The following is an 18,679-nucleotide window of genomic DNA, read 5'->3' on the forward strand; positions in this document are numbered from 1 at the left end:
TTATCGCACCAGACCGGTATTCTGGAGGTCGTGGGTTCGGATCCCACCTGGCGGGCATTTTTTCTTCGCTTTCTTTCTTTATTTCCAAATTCTTTATCTGTTTCAATGACCTACCACAACCTCCCCTTTGCTTTCCGAGGTTTTCTTGACTGCCAAACCTTATTTATGTATGTATGTATGCATGTATGTATGTATGTATGTATGTATGTATGTATGTATGCGTGCACGCATGTATGTGTGTCTGTATGTATGAATACATGCATTTATACGTGTGTGCCAGTTCATGTGTATGCATGTGTGGAGGGGCGTGTCTGTAAAGATAAAGAGGCCCAGATCATGCTAATGGCACTGGGAAGTGTTAGCCAATTGTGCCATTGCCCTATATATATATATATATATATATATATATATATATATATATATATGAAGCTAAAAACCAAAATATGTGGAGTGACACACGCACGCACAACCCGTACACAGACAAAGAGAGATATAGGCGCGCGCGCATGCAGTGTTTTTTGTAAAGTTTCGTAGAGTCCTCCGCTCCGTAGGCAACAACACAGAAGTCTTGATAGCCCGCACGGCATGCATAGGCAGCCCCAATCAAAAAAGCGTTTCATTTCAAGGCGCACGTCACGTGGTGCGCACCAAACTGCAATGCGTGTCTGACTCGCGCCTCTGAATTTCGAACGTACACAGATGACGTAGCCGATGTTTTCGTAAGTATCAAAGTGGCCCGCTGAATTTGAAAGAGGCAACACCTACATGAAAAGTACATTCCACAGCAGCCGGTGCAAGGTAGATTCGTCGCATGTTTGCCGAGACCGGGTGGTGTCCTGAATGCGGAATCGGGGTCACTGGAGCTTATGCGGCTGTCTTTCGTCACCCAGAAGGGCAGCACTTTCCAGGCAATCGAAGATGAAAGAGCGGCCCGCCACTTTTTGGCGAAAGGTACTAAAAACGCCGGGAAAGAGAGGTTGTGGAGGCCACCTTGTTAGCTGGATATTTCCGGACATAATGATCAATGCAGTGCAGCACTGTGTCGCAGCTGCATCGCTTGGGCATGAAGATATCGTATTTACCAGGACATCTGCCCCCTTTTGGAAACGATGTTGGGCACTGGAATGCTGATCGACAATCTGTAAAAAGTGCTCACACAGCGGCTAGCTGCTCTGTCATAAACTCCGTATAAGTAATACCGTATTAACTCGGTACTAAGCACCCCCTTTTTGCCACGATCACGATGGCCAAAGTGAGGGGGTAGGTTGCTTAGATTCGAAAAGCCTAAATCACCCTCCCCTCCTTTTCCCCCGCAACGTTTTTTTCGCGGCCGTATCTCGACGAGTCAGGAGCAAGGAATAATATTCTATTTGGCAACATTACATATAGAAATAGGTACCGACAGTGAACCCACTGCTTACGTCTGATACTCAGACACCCCTTGGGCCACCGATATCAATTTACCCCAGCAGTTAGTCTTCTGTTGCGTTGAGTGGATTGTAATAGAAAACTTCATAAACGACTTAACCAAAACGTCAAATCGGGCCCGCTTCCACGCGTTTTAAACCTACCTTGCGAAGGTTGCTTAGAAAATGTGGTGCTTAGATTCGCTTGCAAAGTTTTGTTTTTCCTATTTCGTTTTCCGAAAGTAGGGGAGGGTACTTAGAATCGCAAAAATGCGGTATGTGTCTTGAGAATAACAGTGGCGCTGTGCGCATGGAGTAAATAAGGAATCCAAACCCATATCGCCGAAGATGTCCGTCATTGAGTCACCAATGTTTCTGTGGACGCGCTGTGCAATGGTTATAACATGGTTCAGGGGAAAGAACTTTGGTGCTGGGGCAGGGACATGGTGTCTTACGCTCGAGATCAGGAACAGTAGTCGCAATCATCATATGTGGAAACATTCAAGAGGGGCACGTGATGTTGTGCAGATATGACCTGCCGCACCTCATCATCTGCAGAGACGCCGACCGTGGGCTGCCTCTTCGTAATGGAAAACCGCGTGCGGAGCCTTTGCCTCTAAAGACCTCTAAATTAAACCGTTAACCCTATGTCATAGTCTGCATTTTACTAGCGAAAAATAGACACGGATGAAGAAGAAGTACACAGGACACTCGCTACTTCTTCTTCGTCCGTGTCTATTTTTCGCTAGTAAAATGCAGTCAGATAACCAACTAGCCCAACTTTATGCCTTAACCTATGTCATAGCTTCAACCATACGGTGGTCTCGGGGACCCCGGTGCATAGTGACATTCTCAGACTTCCTTTCGAGAAATAAGTAATTGTACGGAAGCTGTAAAGGTAGAGGCCTTAGCAGGCAGTGCCACATGACTTTAAAGTATTTCAACCGACACTACCGGATACTGCGCAGAAAATCATCGAAAATTATGCTAGCTTCTTTTTTTTAGGTCATGAATGGTCCGTGTCCTTCTCTTGTCGGAAAGCATGTGCAATGTGACACACAACAGTTTATGTTGATTGAACTACGGTAGCGACACGCGGCATTGACCTGATAGCAGGTCACATATCTTGCTTCGTCAAGGTGAACACGTTGTATTTTGGGTGGATATGTGGATGCCATGTGTAGCGGGAAATGTCACAATCGAGTTGATCGGTCGCTGAAGCCTGGCGCCTATTTCGACAGAAGCACGATGTGCAGCTATCGTCCTAGTACATAATAACATTAACTCACTGTGTCAAGCCTTTTGGTTGTCAGCAAAAGGGCTGGCCACGGATGATTCAGCAGGGAAACGGGAAGCTAAAAAATTTGTTGTTGGATTAATATGCACCATGGCATCATGTCGCTTTGCAACAAGGAACATGCTAAACTACAAAGCGCATAATGATTTAATGAGCACTTATTTTGTTAACATGACTATAACAATGCGATGCAAGTGTCGCGATTGGGCATATTCGGACAGATCTTGTAAAACCTTGAACGTTAGAACAGGTATTTTGCACAAAGGCTATTACGCCTGGAATATGAGGTCCGCCGTAATAGAAGGCTACAAAATGCAATACCCGGAAAACCAGTGCGCAAGAATCTTGCATACATGTACCTTTTTTGCTTTTGTTGTTGTTCTTGTTTTCGAGCTCTGGATTGGCCGCAACCTCACGGCCTCCTGGACACGGGAAGCCAACTATATCCCCGTACGCATAAACTTTTGATGTAATATAGCTATTCCTCCTCCTCTTGATCGGATTCTAGCCACCGTTACGGGGAATCGAACGCGCATACTCGAACTCTGCATCTCGAAATATCTAATATACACAGAAATCTTGAGCGCATTAATCAGCGGATACCAGCTTTTCTGTTCCAAAACCCAGCGCGGAAGAACCCACTAAAAACAATTGCACGCGATGTTTCGCATTAAACAAAAAGTCTACTTGGACACAAACACTGCAAAAACACGTCACAGAACTACACACAGTTTTTTTCCTCGCAATGGTTTGTCAAAAGTAACTGCTTACAGATATATAGCTGGAAGTATATAGCTATATACAGATATAGCCGCGCTAGCGCAGAGCCAGCTTTCGCCCTCCTTTTCGCTGTTCCTCAATACTGTGCATTAAACTAAATATCTCCAAAGAAACCCCTTCTGAAAGAACTGCGATGAGCCGGAAAGCTGCACCCAACAAACACCGATGTCCGCTCCGTCTGCTTCTTTTGTTTTCCTTTTTTACGTTCAAAATAAAAATTATCGCCATCAACCACAATTAACACCCGGCATAAGTACGGCCTCATTGTTCCAGCCAAGTAAAAGAAAACGAGTGCAGGCAAAAACAAAGCTTTCGTCTTGCTTCCTTCTGCTTTTACGCGAGGTTTCGCTGGTGGTTTATTTTGTTCATTTTTTGCTCCTGTTCACCCGGCCGTACGGATTATTAGATGACTCCGCGCGGAGGCGTGACTCATGTTGAAACCGGTAAGAAGATTTCACTTGACGTCATCCGCCAAAAGTGCGGTTGGCATGGGAACAAATTGGCATACGTATTCAGGGTCACAGTCGGGAGCACCGCAGCGACTCGCCAGGTTATTGCTTGCCAGCTCTTATGTTTAGTCTCCCTGCTGTCGTCAAAATGAACAATGGGAAGATAAATATAGTTTGGCCTCTATACATTTCCATCATAACGAATGCGTTGGAATTAGAAAGATTTAGTCCCAAATTGTGTGCATGTTGTGTGTCGTTACCTCACCACATACAATGTCGCGGCTCTTCATTAAGTGCACAAGCTGTCATCTGCCAGTTCGCGTTAAAAGATTCCTAGAAACATTTCCCAAGACCCTCATGATTCATTGTTGAAGAAACTGGTGATCGCCGACCACAGGTTTATTTTAAAAGATAAAGAGACGTTTCGGCTTCCATACGGAAGCTTTGTTCACTGACCAGTTTCGTCAACTATGAATCTTTTTACCCGACCAGACGAGATTTCGTCGAACCTTAGATTTCACCGGCATGATTCACGTAATTTTTTGCTTCCGTTATGACGTGTATAACCAGGCTCCGATTTAGTAGGCTTGTTAGAAATGTTGCTTGGAGAGGGAGAATACGTTTATTGAGGCTCTAGAGGGAGTCTTGGGGCCCGCTGGGAGTAATTCCTTGTCCACTGGACCCTACATAACGTACTGGCTGTTACGTCCTGTCGACTAGAGAAAGCTGGGTCGCTAGTGAGGATCATGTCATCAAGATCTCCCATTGGTCTCTGAAAGGATGGGGAGAGAGGAGGAGTGGGTGGTATAACATGTGTTGTCTGCAAATATTTTAACGGGTAATAGAAATTTTCAAAACTAGTAACTAGAGCCAACGGTTGCTAGAACGGCTGTCGGGTGCCAGAAAGGCTGTAAAAGCTGGTACTGCGGCTTGAACACTCCACACGATAGTTACTAGTATCTAAATAAGAGTTCTTGGGACACATCATCAGCTCCATCAGACTGCAAAGGAATTTGTCCGAGATTGAGGGCCATATGCCCCGAAATGTAAAGGGGCTGCAAAGCTATTTGGGCTGAGCGGATTCCTATAGAATACTCATGCCAAACCTTTGTGATTGTTGCAACACCTCTGAACTGTTCACTGAAGACTTGGGCCACCTGGAAATGGACTGCTCGTCAAAAGCCCGTATTTCGAAGAACCGAAATGGTGTTCGCATGAGCCAACATATCGGATCATGATAACCGTCCTGCAGAGCCCCTAGTTTTGACCACTTACGCAACTATGCACGGTCCCGAGGCCGTCTTATCGCAGCAGCAGACCTTAAGAAGAGCTAACCATTACAGGTGCACTCCGAATCCTGCCAATTCCAGAAAGAAACCGGAGCCAATCAGATAAGGAGCCGTTAGACTTCGTGAAGGAGATCACCAAATCTAAGCACTACATCTGTGGCGTTGACAGTTTGGGGCAGTCACTAATTACAAGTCAGTTCGCTCGCCTCGGACAAGCCCGTTCCTGAAATGTGCTCTCCAAAGATCCTCAGATGAGGTTTGCTGTGGTACAAACACCACCACACCCACAGGCTTGCATTGCCCTCAGTGTGGGCAGATTTCGTCGGCTGCCAGTGCAAACAAAGAACTTCGCCGTCAGCAACCCTGCAGACGTATTCATGCCTGAGTGCGTGTGCCCTCGAGCAGTGCAGTAGCATGTTGCTCCAGACGCCACAGCAAAACACATTTCCCTATCCACTTACGAGGCATACATCTGGCGCAGGCTCCGAACCAGCACCCATTCCAACCACACCATCCTCACCTATATATTGGCTCTCTTCCTATACGACCCCCTTCTTTTGCCCACACCACCCACATTCTGATCAACCCTACCTGTGCAATGGAGACCGCACTGACCTAACCATCAGCAGAGAAACTGCAAACCCAATTAGAGCCTTGAAAGCAGCGCGGGCTCGCGGGCTCCTGGACTAAGTGGCTTACTCTCCATCTTATGTCAATATATGTTTATTGCTGCTACTATACTTTGTCCCAAGTTGGGGAGGCCTTATGGAGGGGCCGCCAGCAGGGCATGGGTATAGAATGAAGACCTTACACAGCACGCTTCAAGAGTGCGTGTGGAAGGTAACCGTGTGCTGTGAGGAAGCCGGGCATAGGCGGAAAGTACGGGGGGCTGGGGGCCCCGAGCCCCTCCGGTGTTTCTAGGCGGGGGCTCTGCCCTCCCCGACAATGATGATCATTGTCCCCTCTCCCCCCCCCCCCAGTTCCATTACCAGTTGACATTTTTTATAGTTGTCTCTACCTATTCACCTGAAATTTTATTGGGGCTTAAAGCTTACTGCATCGTTGAATTGGAGTAGGCGTTGACAGCTGACTTACATACTTTCCAGTTATTAAAGTTATTAAGTGCAATGCACTTCTTAAGCGACCCTGAACCTGCGTCCCCCGGCGATGTCCGCGCACGTGGAGATGGGCGCGCAGCATGGCCGCTGACATAGCACATACCCACGTGGGGGATTGGCCAGGAATCTCCTCGTCTTCCTTGGCAACGGGGGGAGATGGGCGCGCGCTGCCTGGCCGCTGACATGGCACATACCCACGTGGGGGATTGGCCAAGAATTGGGCGTGAGAAGGGCTAATGCACCCACTTAAGGGGGTATGGTAGGGTAAACCGTCCAAAAAAGCGAATTTGCAATTTTGGCGCAGAAAAATCGAGTGCAGTATGAGGAACAACACCGCGGAAGCGCGTCGTCAAGTGCCCGCTCAAAACGGTTTAAATGCCGCGCCGAAGTGTGCCGCGCGCCCTGGCGTTTAAAAATGGCGGACACAGCTGAGACATCGGTTCAGAGGACGGTATGTTTAGCGTTGTTTTTCGCGGTTCGCTGCATTATTTCAGGTTTTGTTTTGCTTGCGTCTGTGTTTCCAGTATATGTAGCGTATTAAATGATCGTATATTTTTGAAATTACTAATTTGATCGTATATTTTTGAGACTTGCCGCTAGTGGTGCTCTTGTAGTATGTACTATTTTTCTGATTGTTCCCACGTTTACGGTCGTGGTCGCGTTGCCTTCGCTTCGAGTTTAAAACGCACTGCGATACTGGAAGACGGCACGATCATCCAACAAATGGACCTAGAAGAGAACTTTTAAAGGTAATCGGTTTACGACCACGCAAGACAGCAAGAAACCGGCTCGTCGAAGTGCAAGCTTCGCGAAACTAGGTGAGAGGCATGGTGGTGCATCTTTTGACGTAGACGGCGCAAGTGCAACTGGTTACCGCCTGATCGACCTCGCTCTTCTCCGTAGCTTGTTGCAAAGCGTTGCTGTGTGTTCAGGCGTTGTCAGATCCAGCTCTTCTGAGGAAATGTCTCCATGGAAGAACCCAGAACACTAATGAGTCACTGAACCAACTCATCTGGTGCCGCTGCCCCAAGACAACATTTGTCGGCGCTGGACAGCTACTCATGATGCTGTAGCGCACTACAATGATGGCAATTCCGCACGGAAAACAGTTCTGGAAGCCCTTGGAATTGTTCCAGGTGTGTTTTGTGACATTGCCTTCAACAGGATGGATAAAGAGCGTGTTGACCGGGCACAATTCTATGGCTCCGTCGAAAGCAAAGAAAGACGACGGGTGAAAAGGAACACCAAGAAGGGTTTCAGAAACACCTCTAAAAAAGCCAGCAGCGAAATGTATTCTCTGGGTTCATTTTAAGCATACTTGAGCAATACGCAAACATAAAACTTCGTTTTTCTCAAATTGAGTTTTTTGTAACTTCTTCAACTTCAATGTACCTTTTCTAGGAAAGTATTGATTTGATCACAGTGAAACTTTGCACACATGTTCTACAGCTAATCATACATATTCTGAACTAAAACAATTACGTTAACATAAATATTACTACTGCAAAAAAAAGTTATACCTCAAGGCACCCTCTTACAGCTGTGTGCATGACGTGACATTATTTTTTTGCGCCCATACTCCAAATAAAGTATCAAATGTCTTTAGTTCAGATAAAACCAATGGTTATTTAGAATAACACAGCGCAATATCATCACATTCGTCTTTTTTGTTCCAGAGAAAAGGTACATTCAATGAACAAACACACCTGAAATTTTGGGAGTGGGCCACAAGAAAGATACACAATCTAGACCCAGACAAAGTGCTTCATGTTTTACCCAGTGGCATCTTGTCTGCGCACAACAAATTTGATGCGGAGATCTGTAAGCGTTTCGGAAATATAACGTTAAATTTAACATGTATCATTTACCCCACCATACCTCCTTAAAGGAGTACTGACACGAAATTTCAAAGCTGAGATCCGCTCTAGCAATCAAGTACAACGACAACACAAATAGGTGTCTGTGAATAAATGCATCTTTCTTTCTTTGTAGTTGTGTGTGTGTGTGTGATCTCTCTTTCGCGAACATTACCGAACCGCGCAAATTCAACTCGTGCATTCGCACTTTCACATTCTTCCCCTCGGGGAAATGCGGGGAATTTTTTAATCCGAATTCTTTCCATTGGAGGGAAAGCACACCAGAAGCGCTTTAGAAGCACGCATGCATGTATGTATGTGTCCTTGGGTGTATGTGTACGTGTGTATGTATGTATGAATGTGTGCATATATTATATATATATATATATATATATATATATATATATATATATATATATATATGGTGGGTACAAATCAACATCATCATCATGAGCTGAAAGTCGGAGGTGGGCGGGCCCCCCTTGGGAAAATAAAAACTCTCCACGTATGCATCCGGGCCATAATTTTAGCACCGATTCACGGACAGTTCGCCAGGCATCTTCAGGAGAGTCGCCCTGAAGCTTCCAGGATGAAAGCTGCGGCACGAAGCCAATGCACTGGACTTCGTTTAATGGAGACATCGCGGCGGCAGTACTGAACCACGCGCCTCCCTAGAGCAATCGCGAGTAAGTACCAAGGCCAGTACCTGATGTTCAAAAAGGCGGACGCACACTCTTCTATGACTCGCCTGTCGTCCGGTATGCAACCATTGGTGATACAGACTATACGCGGCTATTGCCGCCCGCAACATTCGCAGGTTCGAACCATGCTTACAGCGTCGTACGGGAGGCTCGCACTGCCTACATGCACCCATTCGAACCTGTTGTGCCCTTCAAACGGCAAAAACCAGTTTTGTGGCCTGCTGAACTTTCAGGGAACATAGGACTCTTGGACGGGCTGACTAGTGCTTTCCGTGATGCGCGGCTTAAAATCAATCATCCTTCATCTTCTCCCTTTTTATTCCCTCTTCTGCGTATCCTTCTTCTAGACAGTCTTGATTGAGGTTCCCTCGACACGAGAGGCAGTCGTCAGCGCGCCCGTACGAGCTACTGCGTCGCCGTTTTACGTACGCCCATGCTGTGAAGGTAGCGATGTTCTCAATACACTACGTGTATATATAAAAGCCAAGAGCTGCGGCCACGTGGTTTCTGTCTATGAACTTTATTGATTTATTGATTGAACTAACTTTCTGCCTACGTCGTACTTTGTCCGCTGTGCTTGATTGATTGATTGATTGATTGATTGATTGATTGATTGATTGATTGATTGATTGATTGATTGATTGATTGATTGATTGATTGTGGGGGTTTAACGAACTGACGCTACACAGGCGATGAGGCGCACTAGTGGAGGACTCCCGATTCATTTTGACCACCTGGAGATTTAACGTGCGCCAAAACCTCGAACCCACGGACGTTTCCGCTTTTCGCCTCCATCAGAAAAGCTTCCGCTGCGTTACGCTTCTCAGTGTGGGCACTGAGAAATACCAGTAGTTAAGCGTTTTTTTTTTTTTTTTGTCGGCTCGTGAAAAGCAATGCCTCCAAAATACGGTAACACATAGGCCTCCGTTTGCAGAAGTGTACCTGCATCCTTACTGGTCGCATTTTTTAGGCACTATGATAAGGAAAAGGGTTAATTCGTTGGCTCCGAGAGCAAATAATTGAGCATCAGCATTTTCCTAACAAACAAATAAAAATTGCCTATAGAATTAATTTACGTCCCAATAGGGAGCGGCAACTGCACTTGTCTTTCACGTGCATTCTCATGCATTCTCAGGAATCATGATTCATGACCCATGAGCGTTCACCTGCAATAGCCGCGAGGCTGTAAAGATTGTTAAAGGGACAGACAACCGATTTCTGTCGAGTATATATTCTCTATCCCAAATGAAAGGGCATCACTTAAAGCACCTTGACGAGAAACGGTTTTGCTGATAACGCTCTAGAACTTTTTAAATCGAATTTTTTGATCTACGAGCCGTATGTGTCCCTCCCAAAACTAATGCTGGCCACCATGACATAGAGTAGCTCGGCAACATACCTTTGTCTGTATGCGAAATGAAAAACGATATTTAAAAACTTGTTCCCAGCTAAAAAAGTTTGAATCGCAGGCTTTCCTGTTCCTCTTTGTGTTTTTTTAATGCAAGGGTCTATTTTGCACGAATGCGCCATCTGTTGGGATAGACGATAGGTAGAATCTGGCTTCACGTTGTGGAGGCGGGAAGTTCGATTCTCCCCGGGCGCGACGTTCTTTTTTTTTTTAAGCTGTCGTTGGCGTATTTGGAGACTGAAATCAAATATTTTGGCAGAACAAACGCCCCTGACCAAGACAGAATCATCACAACTCCTTCGCTGGGTCTGTTTGCTGAACGCTGCCGTTTATTCTGGGCATGGTGGCTCAGTTAGCCACACTGAGAGCAACCCAGCGGCGGCGGGCGGCATGTCTTTAGACTGTTCAAAGTAATGTTTAGAAATACATATACTATTTAAGCTTGTACAAATACTTGTGTTAAAAGGTTTTTAATACGTAAATCAACGTTTCAGCAGTTACAGTAGCTGCTAGGTTTGCAGGTCACGTGACAGGGACACATATTGTAGTGTCAAGTTTCGACACTACGAACCGCCACCCTTCCGATTTCAGGAAGTTTGCTGCCAATTTAAAATTATTTCCGCCAGTTTGTTTAAAAATTGCTTGTGGTTACCGGGCTATATAAAACGCTGGCTTTCAAATGAGCTAGAGAACATACACGCGACAAAAATCGGTTGTCTGTCCCTTTAAGGTAGCAAACAATACGCAAAACGGAGCTGCGCAGACTGTTCTGCGTGTCAAAGCGGCACGTGCTTCCGGGTTTACCGCCATTAAAGATATGATTTCACTGGGAATCATAATGTTTATTTCGGTATTGTTTATGGTAATAGTGTTTACCATCATAAACATATGCCCAAAGAGAGGTGGGTCATGGATGAGGCCACACGGCCTGCCTGGGATCATCGAATGGCGACTATCAGTATATCTTTTTATTCCTAAAGTATGCATCGAGCTTACGTGCCTTTGACGTCCGCTTTGATCCCGACGGTCAGCGATTTTGAAATACCGATGAAGCAAAAGAGAAATCAATAAAACAATCTGAGTGCTTAGACCTTCACTTTGCATCTTCATCTCGTGCGGCTATGTATACAAGCGCAGTGCATTACGGTGTTTTTGATTTGTGCTTATTTTATATTGACGTTTTATTGCTCTTTTGTTTCTGTTTTAATCATAAAATTCTGTCCTCTCCTCATAAGATTCCTCCTTTTTTTCTTCGTTTGGTATGGCCCCTCCTGAAATCAAATCCTGCGCACGGCACTCAACTAGTTGTAGCTTATTTAAGAGGGGAATAGTGACTTGTTTAATACAGAAAGTGTTATCCCATCAAGCAGCTGCCACACGGAAAGGTCGTAAGCTCCATCTACGGCCGCAGCGTGTAACATCTGCCGCGAGGTTGGCGGCGCACTAGAAAACGGCCTATAGCCGTTTTCGAAAAAGAAGTGTAATATTCTGTTTGGCCGATAGTACCCGCACGTTTCGATATCCGATGATCAGATCAGAATATTTTACCGCTCAATATAGAATTCGAAATCCAATTCAAGGTCTCACGCAAGCTTCCTCGCGGAACCTGCCAAAGTATACCCGTTTTTTTTTTTTTAAGTTTCGATCCACGCCTGTCACGTGACACACAGAAGGCAATAATCGTGGCGCCCCACGCTACGTGTTGCCGAGAAAAACTGCGATTCTTGGAAGCCACATGACTCTGTGTCGAGGCAGTCTGCAGGCCATCAGCGCTACATACGCCATTGCTCTCCTCCGGGCGATTAGTGACGCCCGAAGCATACGAGAACAAGGGGATTCCCGATGGGTCACCAAACGCGTACGCGACGGACTGCCGTCTCGCGCGCAATGTCTTAGATCTGCGCCAGTCCGTAAGAACATTCCCCGCAAGTTAATGGGCCGGTCGTCAACAGCTGCATACTCGCACGGGGACAAGCCAGTCCAAAACATTTGGACCCGGACCAGCTCACACCAAGTGAAAAGAATTTGCGCATGCGCCTCCGTCCAGGAAGAGCAGCGGATCCAGTACTTTTCTCTCCTGTCTGTCGCTCGAGAGGAGCGGATGCAACGCCATTGTCGCTCTTCAAGAAAGTGCGCATGATTCCGTTCATCAGTTTGATGCGTGACACATCAATGCCCAATGTCTATAGAACGTTGTCCCTGCTCTCATGACGATGGGGGCCATGATACCGTCTCTTGAGAGGCACAGCAAAGTGGCATTGTGCACTACCATGGTAGTGCACAATGCATCTTGAGGAAGATGCATCTTCCTAAGTATCAGATGTCGGTCCAGGAAAGCGGGATGACGCTGCTCGTCGTCCGTGTCACTTATATCACGCCCCGTTTGCGGACACCTGCCCCTTCTGTGTGACTCCTGCGCCAGAAGCTGACGTTAAAAACCTGTTGTGGACTTCCTCAGGTCTTAGAAACGCCCGAATTCAACACCTTCGAGGCACAGGGCCCCATCCTGGGAGACCCCCAGATCTAAAGTTTTAGATATGAGGACCCTAGTACAGGTCTCTTCTTGGATTTATCGCGAAACTGGTGCAATGTTGTACCTTTAAAACTTCATGTAATGCCGCAGTGCAAACTCTCGCAAATAAAAAAGAAGAAGAATCGATGGTCACCCTGTTAGTGAGGGGCGGGCCATTGCGATGAGCATGCGCCGTGACGTTTATTTATGCGTGCGTTCTTGATTTCGTTTAGTCAAGACATAAATCTGATACGGCGATAAAAATTGCCCGCCCGTGTTGCAACCTTTCCATGATTTCCTCATTATAGAATAGCAGAAATGTCAACCTCTAGAGAGCACCGCCTTGCTCAAAGTAAACGCCCCGGTCTCTCCAAAAAGGGTTCGGCGTTCTGCACGGGCTGATGAGGAAAATTTATTTCTGGAAGCTGATGGAATTTCTATTTCTGCTAATTCGACATACACGGTATTTTTTCGTTCGGGATCCACCAACGGGTAAGCCCCGCTGAATACAATTGATCATTTAGTAGAGGTCAGCCCTGTTTTAAATTTTGTATGGAAGTTGGGAACAACTTTAATTGTTTCCAGCGAATTTTACCTGAAAGAAGGTAAAACAATTTCGTCCAATGGAAGCATGCAAGTTAGTTAAATTTAATATGACTTGCACACGAAGGCTCTTTCCTCATGCCGTTCTGGACACAAAATATTTTCTGCGGAAGGCCATCGTGCTTTACGCGACCTGTTCTTTGACTGCTTTCTATCCAAGCTTGTAATACTCGTTTTAACGATTCCGTTCGAGCTTTTTTACCTCAGTTACCCCTTAAACTTAAAAAATATTCCACGGAACGCGTGTCTGAACAGAACGTGCCTGCTAAAATTTCCGCGGCGTCTTGCATCATATACGCTCGCTTTCATCACATCATTTGATTTGTCGGCGTGCGGAGTAAACGCAAGCAGAGCATCCCATTATTATGCTTAGATCGAAGTTTTATTTCGTGAACTCTTTGGTAATGGTGGTGGTAACGGTGGCGGTAATGGAAATATTTATTGGGCTGTTCTGTTAAGAATTAATCTGGTAGGCTTATTATGGGTGCTCAGACATTTATTGCCCTATGGTTGCCTCATTCGACGAGCAGACCCCCTACGTTCGTGACTATTGCGACGCCTATTCTCTGCTTCCTCTCTTCGACGCGTATTTTCTACACAAATCGGTGTGGTCTTCCTGCTCCCGGATCCACTAGTTCCTCGTCTGCTGCTATTTCGCTGCGCTCCGCGGCATTCTACCGACAACTGTGGCAGCTACACTGCCTATGACTTCATCCCGTAAAGTGACGTCACTCGTGCAACTTCCGGTGATGACGTCATTGGTGACGTCACTGATGTTAGTGACAAGGCTGCCGTGCATAGGGGGATCCGTGCTGCCGTGCACGAGAAGTAGTCGTGCATGGGGGGATCCACGGTTATTGCAGCGCGTCGTGAAGGGCCGCCTTTTTCATTGCCCCCCGATTTCGTCATCCGCATACATGAGTGTACCTGATAATCTCAAACAGGCGCCGTTGTTTCCGTCTCTCGCTGGTGTTTTTCTGGTTTGTTTTTGTTTTGTTTTCTGCGCACAACTAAAATTTCACGGACAACTCGCCCACACCTTCACGCTTTCCATTAATATTTGTTCATTTAAAGGTTTCTGCGCTTTACGTAACCGTTGAACTTTATCGTTTTTTTATATCTTTGATACTGTTCACTTTGGAGCATAACGTTTTCTTTTTAACACTGGATTTCTTAATTACGCCGGTATCCCACTTTAAACTGCAATCATCGTGCTGCGCAAAGAAATATACACCGCAATAAAAGTGACAAAAACCCTCCTTTGCGAACCGTTTTCACGAATTTTATATCCCAAAATCGGGAAGAATTTTACCTGCGGAGCTTCTCTTGAAGAACCGTGGCTGCAGTTTCTAACATAATTTTTGTAGAGCCGAATTTTCAGTTTGACGACGAAAATCCTACATTGCGGAAGCACTAAAGCTTGTACAACGTCTTCATGGGAAAAAAGCATAGCATGCCTACCAAACTGTTTCGCGCACAAGCATTGGGATAAGCATTCATTCGGGTCAAGTTTCCCTTTCTTCGCAAAAGAAACTTTAAATACCATGTGGGAACCCTGAAGTCAGGAACATATATCTTCATGCAGAAAAGGGATTGAGGCAGCTTTAGTGGATACTGAAAAAAATCGAAGCCCTTCCACCCTGTGGGGTGATTACCGTATTTACTCGCATAAAGATCGCACTCGCGTAATGTTCGCACCCCTGATGTTTGCCGTCAAAATTCAATTTTTTTTATTTCCCGCTCAATGAACGCACCCTGAACTTGCCGCAGCAGTATGTCGTATGTGTGCCAAGTATCGCTGATGATGATCGTGCTTACCTATGTTTCTTTTCCTATCAAAGCGGACATGGCTACGTCATTCGCGCAGACTTGCCGATATTAGCGATATCGCCAAGCATGCGTTCAATATTGATGAGGAAGAAACTCTCAATAAATGCACATAAAATGTACTCACAAGACAAAGAAAAAAATGCGCGCAGCTTCCTGCGTCGGCTCCCATGTCTGTTTTGATGTCCCGCACTGTGACAGCGGCAGCCACTTATTGGTCGCCCTGTTGCCACCTCGCAGCAAACTCGTTCCGGCGCGTTCCGTAATTCTGAAAACACTGCATTTTGTGTCACTTTGCACAGCAGCTGGCGGCGGTGTGCGGAGTTTTTATTGTTTTTATTTACTGTTTTTATTATGCGCATGAGACATATCGTAAAATTTTGACCCACAACTTCCTTGCCTTTTCTGTGCTCGAAAGTTTTTCGCGAAAAATTTACCCCGCGTAATGAACGCACCCCTAAATTTGCATCAAAATTTTTGGGAAAAAAAGTGCGATCACTACGCGAATAAATACGGTAGCTATGTTGGGGTTTTGCTGTGTTGAATTTAGGGGAAGTTGCGCGACCCCTATGTTACAGACTAAGGACACAGAGGATTGGTAAGTGTAAATAGTGATGTCGCTATACTCGGTGACAACTGAAGAACGGCACCGGAAGTTGCCGCTGTGCCTTATCACCGTAGCCGGATGTTTCTACGCGCGGCGCAAGTAGGGTGTTACTGGGAATATTTTGAACATGGCGTGAGCCGTTCCCGTGATTTTTTGGACTTAATATGCTTATAAACGACTCCAGTGACGACAAACAAACTGCGTGAGACAAGGCAGACGATATCACGCATTCATAGCAAACCCCTTTCAAAACGCGCGCGCACTGACGCCACGGGTCCGGCGCTTTGGCGGAGTGATACGCTACAGAGGTGGTGCCGTTCTTGAGTTGTAACCGAGTATAGTACGCCGCACGGGTGATCGCCGAAGAGCGCGCAGCATTGGGCAATGTCAGGGGGGAGAGGGACGCCGCGAGTAGCGAGGAGTGTACACGACTCCGGACAGAGGCGGCTGCAGTGCAAGGAGTATAAAGGGGGGCTGTAACCATACTCCTACCGTGGGTGACCATGCTTCACAGCGCAACACCAAATGTTGAAAAGCCAGCTTACAAAGACCACGCTCACACTGATTCCCTTAAAGCCGGCTTTGCCTCTAAACACAGATGCATTGCTGGGAAGATATCTTACAGGGGCAGTGTAAGATATATCAAAATGTGGAGGCCTGAAACCTGTTTTTGTGTGTGTTCATGAATTTTTCCACACGCTGAACACACGCCACTGAGTAAATCGTTGCCGCCGGCGTGAGACCGTGGGATCTTAGCCGTACAGAGCTTCGCTGCAAAAAGATGAAACAGCTCGAGCTGAAACCTGCAGCCTGATGACCGGCACCGAATATGAGAATTTCATCGGTGCAGCAACGGTGATTATGTACTACATTCTACATATCTACTATTCTACTATTCTACATTTACATTTATTCTACTATTCTACTATTCTACATTCTACATATTCTACTACATTCTACATCTACATGTAAGATTCTACATATCGGTCAACGAAGATGGACGTGCCAACAAAGGGAATTTTGGGCTGTTGGTCCATTATTTCAAATTTATGGAAAACTGTTCTGTCTTTTTTACGGCCCGTCAGTGCACTGTCTCCCCAAGTTGCAGAAGATGAGTCGATTAGACATACGTTTTTGATTGGTTCTTGCAACCAATAGACAAAACGTTTATTGATTTGATTTTAGGGTTTAACGTGCCGACGCAACGCAGGTGATGAGGCGCGCCGTAGTGGAGGGCTCCGGATTAATTTTGACCACCTGGGGATCTTTAACGTGCGCCGAAATCTCGTACACACGGGCGTTTTTGCTTTTCGCCTCCATCAGAAAAGCGGCCGCCGCGGCCGGGAATCGAACCCGCGACCTCGTGCTCAGCAGCGCAACGCCTTAGCCACTGAGCCACCGCGGCGGGTAGAGAAAACGTTTATGAAAGCAGCGTACAAGGCTTCAGACAAATTTTCACTTAAGAATGGTGCTGCAATCATGGGCAACGTTGCAGTTATAGGGAATGAACTGGTAGCTCGTATGGTTGCGTAAAATATCGATTATTGTCTGTCTAATTGATCTATATTAAAACACTTAGGCCACGTCTTTGAACGTTAGTAATTAAAGGGGCCATAAAGACAAAATACAGCTTTGCATAGTTTGAAAGCAACGGGTATTTCAGTCAATTCCGAAATATGTTTCGGAATTGTCATATTCCGAAATCACCGAAATACGTTTCTAGATCAAAAAAGAGAAGGAATGTTTAAAAAACTACAAAATTTCGCACTACGCGATGCCAGAAAGTGACGTAATATGAGGAATGCTAAAAGTAGAGTCGTCAGTGCGCTAACCGAGCGTTAGCATTCAAGGGATGCAATCAGACAGACGTTTCGCGTCTGATTGTCTCTTTGGTTTCGCGTCTGTCTGTCTGTCTGTCTGTCTGTCTGTCTGTCTGTCTGTCTGTCTGTCTGTCTGTCTGTCTGTCTGTCTGTCTGTCTGTCTGTCTGTCTGTCTGTCTGTCTGTCTGTCTACAATCCTCCAGTCATGTTTCTTGGCGGTGCCATTGGTCGGTGGTCTCCAATCGCACACGTCTCCGTGACGTCCTAAGCGCCCACCGTGAAAGTGTCTGGTGGGTCACGTGATTGATCTCTTTTTCTTAATGTCTTGCCTATTTGTTACGAGTTCGCGTTAAAATTTAGCATCTTTCTTTTTGGGTCAATGCAGCTGTTTGAAAGAACCAAACTTCTCTTTTGTCTTCGTGTTCCGTGTGTATACATTAGGAATGCTCTTCGGAAGCAACGTGAAAACGACGTTTCATTTCGTCAGAAACCCACCGGAACGTAAGCGCACATCCTCAAATTCTTGATAAAAAACAAATAGTGTTAAGATGCAGCTGTGATTTATGTTTTACCATAAGTTATTTTTTATTATAGGGACTCTGCAACACTTCCGATAAACACTTTCACTATTCCCTTCGCGTCTGGAAGCATGGTCAAAGCTATAGTTATCAGGAGCACCGGGCGGCACTGCGTGATTTGCTCGTCGCAGCAGAACTATCCGCCTTCCGTTTCTCTTTTGCTTTGCGGCGTTTTTTTTCTGAAGTGGCTAGGGAATGCGTTTATTGCTGCAACAAAAAAGAAACGGCCAATAGCTGATACATTGCTGTAATGACGTAGTTCTAGCTGTCGAAGGGCGCCAAAACTCGGGAAAGAGAGAGTAATCTTTTGAGCAGGTTTCCAAGTTATCCGATGGGCATAGAGCAGTAATTTTTTGGCTGAGGTGTACTTTGTGGCCACCTGTTCTAAGTACTGGATGTGTTTGTTGACTACGTTCTCAAAGCATTTA

The sequence above is a fragment of the Haemaphysalis longicornis genome, unplaced genomic scaffold (assembly GCF_048455015.1).
Source record: "Haemaphysalis longicornis isolate Haplotype H1 unplaced genomic scaffold, Haemaphysalis longicornis Haplotype H1 scaffold_6, whole genome shotgun sequence".
Classification (NCBI taxonomy): Eukaryota; Metazoa; Arthropoda; class Arachnida; order Ixodida; family Ixodidae; genus Haemaphysalis; species Haemaphysalis longicornis.